The sequence below is a fragment of the Meles meles genome, chromosome 1, assembly GCF_922984935.1.
Source record: "Meles meles chromosome 1, mMelMel3.1 paternal haplotype, whole genome shotgun sequence".
NCBI lineage: Eukaryota > Metazoa > Chordata > Mammalia > Carnivora > Mustelidae > Meles > Meles meles.
In genome coordinates, this window is record NC_060066.1 from 148,472,534 (window position 1) to 148,483,875 (window position 11,342).

At 36.4% G+C, this 11,342-nt stretch overlaps 1 pseudogene; it reads left to right on the forward strand.

The window, feature by feature from the left end:
• The first annotated feature begins 6,082 nt into the window (after positions 1 to 6,082).
• On the forward strand, positions 6,083 to 6,168 carry LOC123927851 (annotated as a pseudogene).
• Positions 6,169 to 11,342: the final 5,174 nt, after the last annotated feature.

Here is an 11,342-nt window from a genome sequence, read left to right on the forward strand (position 1 = left end):
ATATAGTTCACCCTACATGTAATCTATCTAAACTAGCAGAGATGCTAGGCTAGAAGTTAGGGAATCTATAGCAGATATTGGAGGAAGGACAGTTGAATATTAGATGTAGTCTTGGGCTTCACTTTTCCCACTAACCTGCATCTCCTGAGTTACCACAAGAAAAGAGACCAACCAGAATTCTAGAGCTTTTCCTAGGTAGGATGAACCTGCGCTAGGAAGGAAAGTAGTTCTGAGTGGCACATGGAAGTGGCCACCTGAAGTGAGTGTGTTTCTTATACAGATCTGCTTTTAGGATATGCCTGATGGTGGCTTTTGACTGTTTACACCTACCTACATTCCATTCTTTTCCTCTCAGCTGAAGACAGCCGCCTTGCTAAAGTCTATGTTCCATTTCCAAGGCAGTTTGCATTCAATGATAGGTCAATATAGTGGTACAAGTGCCTGCCTGGCTCCTCTCTATTACTGAGTGTATGATTGGGGGATTGGGGACTGGGATATGTCTGAAAGGCATCCCTAGATTCTTAGTTTTCTGCAAGAGTTGCTGAGTCCCATGTTGCAATATTATAAAACTTGAGCTTCAACTTCCAGAAGAGTCCTATGTCCCTTACTATTTTATAGGTACCATTCCAGAGGTCACTTTCCAGTTAAACCCCTATCTATACATTTCAGAATCTCAGAGCCTGTTTTTTGGGGTTTTTTTGTAAATATTTTATTTATTTGACAGAGGGAAATCACAACTAGGCAGAGAGGCAGGCAGAGAGAGAGGAAGAAGCAGGCTCCCCGCAGAGCAGAGAGCCCGATGTGGGGCTCGATCCCAGGACCCTGAGATCATGACCTGAGCCTAAGGCAGAGGCTTTAACCCACTGAGCCACCCAGGAGCCCCTCAGAGCCTGTTTTTTTAGGGCATCTGTCCTATGATACCTGGGTAGGAGGAGAGAATATTTCCTTTTAAGGAAATAGCTTGTACAGATGCACAGAGGTGGGAAAGTGATAGGTATGAACACTTAGTAATTTACTGTCGGAGTTTAGATGTATTGCGGAACATGCTTGGGGAGAGAGATGGAAGCCAGATCATAAAAGACTTTGAATGCTAGGATGATTGCCTTGAATACCTAATTTAATTGGCAATCTGGAACATTCATGCCTTTTAGAGCAGGCAACTAAACTGATCTGAACCTTGCTGTGGGAATATTGCAAGACATGTAAATTGCATTTACACGCAATTGAGGAAGAGTTCATATTAAAGACCCATTGGAGGGATTACCTTCAGTTTCCTTAGGGAGAAATTGTTTTTGGCCATGGTTAATGATAGTGAAAATGGTGAGGAGAGTTCCCAGGCCACAGTGTAGAGGTAAACGAGGCTGGGGATGTGATTTGATGTGACGACAAGTGGGAATTGGCAAAATATGATATTTCTGGAAGTTTGAGAAAGATGCTTTGGGGTCTTTAGAAGTTTTTAGAAGAACCAGGAAGTGCCAGTTCACTGGGTTTCCTTGGAGATGATATTCTAGATATTTTCAGAGGGCATGGGGAAGCTTTTTGTTCAGCAGCTCCCTACTAAAATCCTCCCAGCTGATTACAGGAATGTTTCCTAATCTTTGTTCCCATTTTCTCCCTAGGTTCAGTCTGCTCCATTCATTCTGTCTTTGTTCTTTTGGGGATTAGCTGAGACAGACTGAGTGTGGGTCCAATAGCTGCTTCTCTCTCCCACAAACCAGGTTACTATTGTACAGGCCCCTTTTAAGAGCAAAGGTTTTTAATGTCCCCAAGCTTTGACTTAATTATTCTTATTATAGTGTTACTTAAACACATTTAAACATAAAAATCGGTATAAATTCTTGTGTGCTTATCGGTTTTATGACTATGTATAAGAAAAACCATTTTATAAGTTCAAGTCAATAAAAACTATAAAACTAATAAAATTTAAATTAAGATCATTAATTTAATGGACAGATGAAGTTGTTCTGTGGAACTTAAATTGCTACTTACAACCTAAATGACAATCAGGCTCTTCTGAGTTTGGAATGCCAGTACTATCTTATCACTTATTGTGACTAAATTTGTTCACCATTTTCTGTATTCAAACTGTAGAAAAATCTTCATGAGATTTCAAATGAAATCAGCTAGCCTTTTCCGAGCAGGTACCCTTCAATTGTCTATGATGCACATTTCTCTTTAGCCTTAGACAATTAAAATGATGCAATTTGATCCAGTGACATCCTGAACATAAGTGTGTATCTGGAAGCCAAAAGTGAGTTATAGTATTTGGTTATAGACTTTTCATCCCGATGATTCACAATAAGATTACTGAGAAATTTTTAGGTTACCATACTAAACATACAACTAAATTTTTAGGGGCTCAGGAATCCAGCAGATTTTTTTTTTTTTTAAATTAAGTGTCTTGGCCCACAGCTTATCTTGAACTGTTACAATAATATTAAATTCTTTCTTTGTTTTTTTGGACCACTGGCAAGAAATTCTATAGAATTTCATCTTAATATACAATTAAAGACTATTTACCAGTAAAATACTATGTAATTTATTCAGGGTTTAGTGTTTATAAGCCAAAATTTGTATAATCTTAGATTTGCTAAATATCTTTCTTTACTAAGTGGTCTGGTTGCCACACATGGCTTGGACAGTCTGAGAAGCTTCTGGAGGTGAGTGGCCTTCCATCTTCCTCAGGAAGGCTGCTTGCAGAAGCTTTGCAAAGCCCGTCTTACACTGGTAATAATATTTAATTATTATTCTTGGCTTTAATGGATAAGTCCCTTTAGGTTTAGGTTCATCATGATCAACATTGTTGTGTATTTATTTAATCATGCTCTATAGTGTTAGCAAAGCATAATTATACTACTAATTTTCTGTCCTCCAATCTTATAATAACTTGACATTAAGGTATGTACTCTGAATCATATATGAATCATCTATATTATCTAATCCTAATCTCCTCCCCCAAATTTAATTGTACAGTGAGTGATATTTCATTGCCATCATGGAGTAATATTTTCAATGGAAATTAAGAACAGGAAAATTAAGTGAGTTTCAGGGCCATTTGCCTTGTTGAAATGAGTATAGGTCAAAACAGTTTGAAAGTTACTTTTCTAATTTGCAGGACACCTCAAACTAGGTTATTTGTCTTTGTCTCCGGCTCTAGGAAAGTCACACTTAGTAAATGATTCTTAAGTTATCTTTGTGTAAACTTAGTTTTCATAATTTGCTGCCTAAAATCCATGATGACCCGGACACTTGGATGGCTCAGTCAGTTAAGCACCTGACTCTTGATTTCGGCTCAAGTCATGATCTCAAGGTTGTGAGATGAAACCCCCTGAGTAGGGCTTTGTGCTCAGTGGGGAGTCTGCTTGAGATTCTATCACTCCCGCTGCCCCTCCCACCACCTCTTTCTCTCCCTCTCTCTCCCTATAATAAATAAATAAATCTTCTTAAAAAATCCTTGATGACTGGATCACAATTTAACTAAAAAACAACATGGAATGGACCCTAAGTGTAATTCTAGCCCTAATAGGTCAGATTTGGTATCAAACTAGTACATGTTGGATCAAATTCAGATGGGTTTATTACCAAATGAACCAGAAGGATCTTGTTATAACACTTTTACATCGAACATGGTCCCACCGAATAGATTTCAAGGATAGTGTAGTGAGAATGTGGTGCAAATGAAAACGACATGGATAGCTCTTTTGATGGATGAGAAGTGTAGGTAGAACAGGGGATAGAAGAAATGTCTTGGGGACCACAGACGAGGATGATATAGGGAACCTGAGTCTGGAGTTATTTTAAGCATTGGCCTTCGGGTATGAAAGGCAAAGGAAACAAAAAGCAAAATCTATGAAATTTACTCGAATGTCAGACAAGTGCCTGGCTGAAAACATTTGAAACTGTTACACTCAAATCAGTTCAATATGTTCAGTATTATTATTATTTTTATAACTAATTTATTTATTTTAATACCGTTGAGCACTGTAATAAACCACACTTCTCAGAATTTTTTCTGGCACCTTTTTACAATAGAGTCAAACACATTTTCTGCTCTCTGGGTTTATTTAGAGCATTCAGTTGTCTACTCATTTCCCTAGGTATCTGAAGTACAAAAATGTGAATTTGAGACATAAGGGAAAGGCCCAAAGGGTTATGGGTAGCCTAATAGAACTTTGTTATATTGTATTTCATTTCTTATTTTCATTGTGTTTCTTCATTATTTACATACAATGAAAGATCCTTCCTAGAAGATATAAGGACTTCGGTAAGTGCAAATCAATGGCAATACTTTCGGAGGAAAGCTTGGTGATTAGCTGGTGATGGCAGGATTTGCAGGAGCTCAGGAATTTAAAAGATGGTTTTTATTGCTTAGCCTTTCTACAGAGTGAACATGATGTGGATGAGAACATGTAATTCCAACACTCTTCATGGAAAACACAGGAATTACCGAGGTAGTCTATCTCTACAAACCTACTTCTAAGTCTTATTTCTCACATTCTCTTGAAGACAAAACTGATGGGTTTCTCTTTCTCTGGTTACTTATTTTTCTGGTTAAATCTACACACGCATAAAAATCACACAGTAAATAGATTGAGTGGCATTAAAATCGTTTTTTGATTCCATGGCATCTTGACCAAACCTCTACTTCTTGATTTTTGCCTCCGCCTAAGAATGGACATCTCAAACGTTGTTTTCTTATACTCATAATGAAAGGATAGTTATTTAGGCAAAAGCTTTCCAATAAATTCAGTGACTGAAACGCATACTCTCTTTAATCTCTGCACTTCTTCAGAGCAGGGTGGTAATGGCTATGTCTAGAATATTGAAATTCCGGAAAACCAAGAGAAGTGAATGTGCAGATTTTAGGTTTGAGAACCAGAGGTGCCCTAGTTTCAGTACAATTCTGTCTTCCCCAAGTTTGTATAATACCTACCTACTCCTTCATCCATGCAACACTGTTTCCACACACTTTCTGCGTCTGGGGTCTTTCCATTTATGCTCTGTCAACTGTCTCTTCTGTTGCTTGCCAACTATGTCCTCCCATTGGTCTCTTTCTCCACAAGGAGACATTGTTTAGTCTCTTTTGGTAGCTGCATAGATTGAAGGAAAGGAGAAAATTCTGAACAAGAGTATACTTTTACATTTCCCCCTAAAAATTAGAAAACTTTAAATCTCTCCCAGACTCAAATTTCTTCATGTCATATATAGTAATAAAGTCATATACAACTGCATTATCTTTGTGTGTGTAAACAACTTTCTGGAACTCATCCAGATCTTTAAAGTATACTTATGTCCACCTAATGCCCAAACATCCTGTTGAAAGATTCAGTCAAATCATTTAGTTGTTTGGCTGACAAGACACCATTTTTTGAATATTTGTTTAATCGGAAGATATTGAACAACTGCATCTTAATAACTGGATGAATGGGTATTGTTTAAATAATGAAACAGGTATCTCTCAATTTTTTTATTTAGTTATTCTGGTTTCAGTAGTCACAGCTTTGCTATTAACACCTAGAGAGTAATTTATTCATTGTGACCACATTGCTGATATTTTTCTATAATCAGACTGATTCTAAGAAATAAAAATGTTAGTTTCTGTTGATCACACAGATTTATTTTTTCAAACAGATTTGTTTTTATTCTAAATGTCACATAATAAAAAAAAACTTTATGTGTATATATTTGCATACATATATAGGTTTATATAAATTTATATAAATTAAGTAATAGAGATATACATAAAACTCAGTTTTAACAAATAAAACATTATTTTATTTTATCATGCAGTAATATATAAAAATAGTACCTGCAAAATTCATTTTTTATTTTCGTATAAAACGTGCAAAATAAAGCATTTAGACAGGAAGGAGACAATAAAAGAAACATTTACTTAGTCTTATATTGGTGTGAATATAAGTATTCTTTTTCAAGAAGTTACTGTTTATTACATCATTGGCATCAGCACACTATTTTTGATAAATGAATATTTATTTATTTGTTTAATCAATTTTTAAATTTCTTTCCTTTCTTTCTAACTTCCTAAGTATTTACATGGTCTTTTTTTAAAAAAAGACTTTATAGCTTTGCGCAGTGGCAGTATCGTAGCCAATGAGGTTTATCTGAGGCGCGATTATTGCTAATTAAAAAAGACTTTATTTATTTCACAGAGAGAGCACAAGCAGCGGGAGTGGCAGGCAGAGAGAGAGGTAGAGGGACGGGAAGGGAATAGGGAGAAGCAGGCTTCCTGCTGAGCAAGGAGTCTGATGAAGGGCTCCAGCCCAGGACCCAGGGATTATGACCTGAGCCAAGGGCAGACACTTAACTGACTGAACCACCCAGCACCCGTCCGTGGTCCTTAACTTGAGCATACTTTTACACAAATTTGCCAGGAAATATTTCCATATTGCATTGCGGATTTTGTGTGTGTGTTTTAAAATTTTATTTACTTGTTGGACAGAGAGAGACAGTGAGAGAGGGAACACAAGTAGGGAGAGTGAGAGAGAATCAGGCTTCCCGCTGAGCAGGGAGCCCAGTGCAGGCTTCATCCAGGCTCCATCCCAGGACTCTGGGATCATAACATGAGCTGAAGGCAGACGTTTAATGACTGAGCCACCCAGGCACCTCTGGATTTTGGTTATTTATTTATTTATTTGTTTGTTTGTTTGTTTGACAGACAGAGATCACAAGTAGGCAGAGAGGCAGGCAGAGAGAGAGGAGGAAGCCCCGATGTGGGGCTCGATCCCAGGACCCTAGGGTCATGACCTGAGCCGAAGGCAGAGGCTTTAACCCACTGAGCCACCCAGGCGCCCCTGGATTTTGTTTTTATTTTGGATTTGTTTCTAAAATTTTCTGAACTTGAGTCTACACATACACCCCCCCCCCCCCATTTTACGGAATACAACCAATTCTTTAGGCTATTAACTAGATTTTTCTGTTATAATAATGGAATTTTTTGGTCCCAATAAATTAAATAATTTACTTTTTTTCTTTTAATCTAATTTAACAAGAGTTTATTAAGTACCCATTTTATATTTGAAATGATATGCTATGTAATTGATGAAGCCTTAGAATATAAGTGAGCTTCAGTGGGGTGAGGTCTGGAGCCAATGACCAAGAAAGAATTCTTGAGACATCTTTGGTGCAAAATGGTGGCTTATTAAAGCACGGGGATATGACCCGTGGGCAGGAAGAGCTGCTGCCCCTGGGATGTGAGGGGTGGCAGGTTATGTACAATGGGGTTGGGGAAGTAAGGAAAAAGAGGTTTCAATAGAACTTTCATATGCTAAAGTGGACCTAAAAGATACCGGAGGCCTTGAGGCCTTGCCTTTGTCAAGGTCATTTTTCCCTCTAGCAAGGTATTAACATTAAGATAGGTGGGAGATTCCTAAAGAATGCCCCTTATGTCCCACCAAGGAGTGAGGGTGGGGGAAGGTTGCAGGGTGTCAGCTTTTGCTTTGTCCTCAGCCAGCCTTCTGTTCCCTCATCATAATGGCTGTTTGGGTTAACTACAAGTTTCAATGCAGTCAAAGCAGATACATGGATTTAAAAATAAGAAATGACATTTACGCTTCTTGTTTTTGTGATCTGGGTACACTTCTCCACTCAACTTACTCTTATGCTTTCTAAAATAAACTTTTTTATGCAAGTATCTTATTCGCTGAAAATTTAGAATTTAAAAATATTTATTAATTAATAGCTTTTGTCTGGATAACTTAAACATCTTAAAATTGTGACTTAAATAATTTGGAAATTTTTATTACCTCCTTTTAAAAATTCCTCTCTTGTTTCTATCCATTGCCCATATTATGTGCATAATAGATGATAGTTACTTTATTAATTTATACTAAATTGTTATAATGACTTCCATGTGAATTTATATTGCTTATTTCTTTACAAAATCAGCAAAATTTATTATTAGAAATACAATTTATGTAACTGTGTATAGTTTCTGCCATGAAATTGGCTGTAACTGTGACAAATACTTGAAAGTAGAGGAAAAAATTATTTGGAATCTGGAGTAGCAATCATTGATTCACAGAGCATTTATTCAAGGGCCAAGTTTAGCTTTCCCCTTGGTATTGAATATCAAAATATTTATAGATAGTATGTGTACACACACATGAACAAAATATACACATTCATATATATGAGTACTTAAAATTTTTGGTCATTTTAGTTGTTCAAACAATAACAAAAACAAAATGGAAAAACATCTCCCTAAAATTATATAGAAATACTTTCCTCAAGTAATATTTTAGAAGAATAAAATAACAATAAAAAAGTTACTGTGGGCAATAATATTGGAAAGTTTCCTCTTTCTGTAGCAAAAATAATAGGGTACATGTTTCTTAATAAAACGAGGAGACAGTATAAGATATCTACCCCAGGCAAATGGCTTAAATGAGCACATATTGATTAAAAAAAATGAAGAATTCACACAAAAATATCACTATTGCTGATAAAGAACGTTATATGACCTTCCATCTTTAGGACTTCAGTCAGCAAGAGTCTGAGCTTGCTTCCCACTGTCAGTGCTAAAGAGATTAGTGATGCAATTGTCATTGAATCCGATGTCCTTCTAAAAAAAAAGACTTGAATTTGAAATGCAAATCAGAATTTATTGAATCTTTTATGACACGGTGGAAGAATTAAAGAACTTGGTTTATGAAGAGAAGACAAGACTGACAACTAGATAAGAGCTATGTTTTTAGCAAAGTAACAGAGCAAAATAAACAATGAAATCAGGTTTTTGGTGGTCTCATTGTAATATGCAAACAGAATTTTTTAGTAATTCCAGAACATCAAAACACTTGAAAGATCATCTTCTAGGCACCTTATCATTGAAACAACTACCTTCCCTTCCTCTGAGCCAATTAATAGACTCCAGTGAAATCCCTGTATAAATCTTAAATACTTGAAACCCCCACTGGTGATAACAAGAATTGCACGTTCACAAACACTATGCCCAATAGTTGTAACCCTGAACTGCGTCAATAATAGTAGATGTATCTGTTTTGGCTTCAGGGAATCGAAGGATCCTAACAGACATATCCAAAGTCTCTATTTATATTCTATAATGCAACATAAGACATATAAGCTGTTTTGGAAATTCTGCATTATAGAGGGAAACTGTAGCATCTTGGACTTTGTTGGACTCAATCCAAAGAATTTTAGTGTGTGTGTGTTTTGTAGTCCAAAGGCAGCTATGGAGTTGTCATTAAAGGAACATGGATTATTGTTTTGTTTTAAAGATTTTATTTATTTATTTGACAGACAGAGATCACAAGTAGGCAGAGAGACAGGCAGAGAGAGAGGAGGAAGCAGGCTCTCTGCTGAACAGAAAGCCCGATGTGGGGCTTAATCCCAGGACCCCAGGATCATGACCTGAGCCGAAGGTAGAGGCTTTAACCCACTGAGCCACCCAGGCGCCCCTGTATTATTATTTTTAAACAAAAACAAAGCAAGCTAGTTCTTCGCTGATACAATGGGGTTCTCTGACTTGCCCAGGACAAATAAATGATGTTGGGAAGAATGGCTAGAAAACTCTTTGGATTAGTATAGCTTTAACTATGACTGGTTGTAGACCATGTATTACATGTCAAATTTAGGCACAAGAAACATAGCAAGTGTTTCCTTCTCAAAGCAACTCGTACATGTAAGAAATGTTTAGAGAATAATACATATCTTAAGCTTCAATTGGGAGACAGGGCTGACATAAGTTTCAAGAAGAGAGAGGTCACGTTGAATTGGTGCTTAGCTGAGGTATGAAGAAAATACTTAATTTACAAGGACAAGACAGAAAGGGCAGACCATGTCAGGCAAGAAGTGTAACACGTTGAAATCGAAAAATTTGAACAATATTAGGTTGAATGATAATATTAATCAGTAACAAACATTTACTGATTTCTTATGGGTGTCTCTGTTCTAAGCACTTTCATCCACTACGTCATTTCATGATCAAACTTTTTTCACAGAAACGAAGAAAGAAGATTCACAGAGAACTATGTGACTTCCCTAGGAAGGAGCTGGATGCAGGTAATCTCCGAGTCAGTTTAATTGGTCGAAATGACAGATGTAGAACTTGTTTATTGTGGGAAAGAATCAACTTAGTGTTGACCTGGTATAGACAGTTGGTTTTATTAACTAATGTCACTTATGACATATTTTATTTTAAAATCAGATTATTGCATTTGTCTATCTTCAATTGTAGGAAACTCCAATTCCAATGCTTGTATAAAGAAGTTACTGGTCACATAGAGGTAGATACATGGCAAAAGAGAACCATTGTTAGGTAGGAGATTTTAGTTTGTCTATTTACTGAGTTTCCTTATTGCCCCAGAGCAAATTAAGTTGTTTAACTCAGAAAACAAAAACAACAACAACAACAAAAAACCTCATAAAAGATAAAGTTTGAAATGACCAGTTGTTCAATTAGAAAAAATGGAGAAAAGTCTCAATTCCTGGACAGTCTAAATGTGGAAAAATCATTAAACACTAAAACTTGAGGCAAACTTACAAATTCTCTTCCTAAATTAAAATTGAAATTAATATTGCAAAGTCATTACACTATAGAGCTGGACATAAATGTAATTAATTGATGTTAGAAATATCATACAACTTAATAGAATTATTTTGCTAATAGATTTTCAACTGAGACTCCAGACTACAAAAAAAGTCAGTTTGATGGACTTTTCAGGAGAATCCTAATAGACACAGTTAATATACATTATTTATGTTCAGCAGTGTTTTTTATTATACACATGTGCCCAAAGGCTTAGGCAATGGGCACAGATTTTTTTTAAATAAATCGAAAGAATAAATAAATTAAATAAAATTAAAGCCACATGTTACATTTGGGGGCAGGGGAAGAGCCATATTCATGTGACTGTTGGCTACTCTGGATGTTAAGCTTGAGTCTGGTTTCAGGTAATCTTATGATTAGAGACCTAGTCCCTAAATAGTCTAGGGCCAGTCTCTAGTAATATGCAGAGAAAGCAGTGGATGGAGGCTCAGGTTCAGCACATCCTCAGAACCTTGAGCACAATCCATGCGGTTTGTGATCTAGCTGTGAGGCATCTTGGCAATTTAAAGGGACACATTCTTCTAACTAGGTAACTTTGAAGAGGGAGGTGTTCAATATAATATTGGATAGTTTAGATGATCAGACATGGACTTATATGAGCTTCCTCACAATCTAATACCTGAAAAAAATATGGACCAATTAGAATTCTCATTTTTTCCGAGGGATTATTTGGAAAAGGGATCAGGAAAAACAACAGACTTCTCTCTCTACCTTTCTCTTCGTTAAAAGTAGGGAAAGAAAGGAGAAAGACGATGTC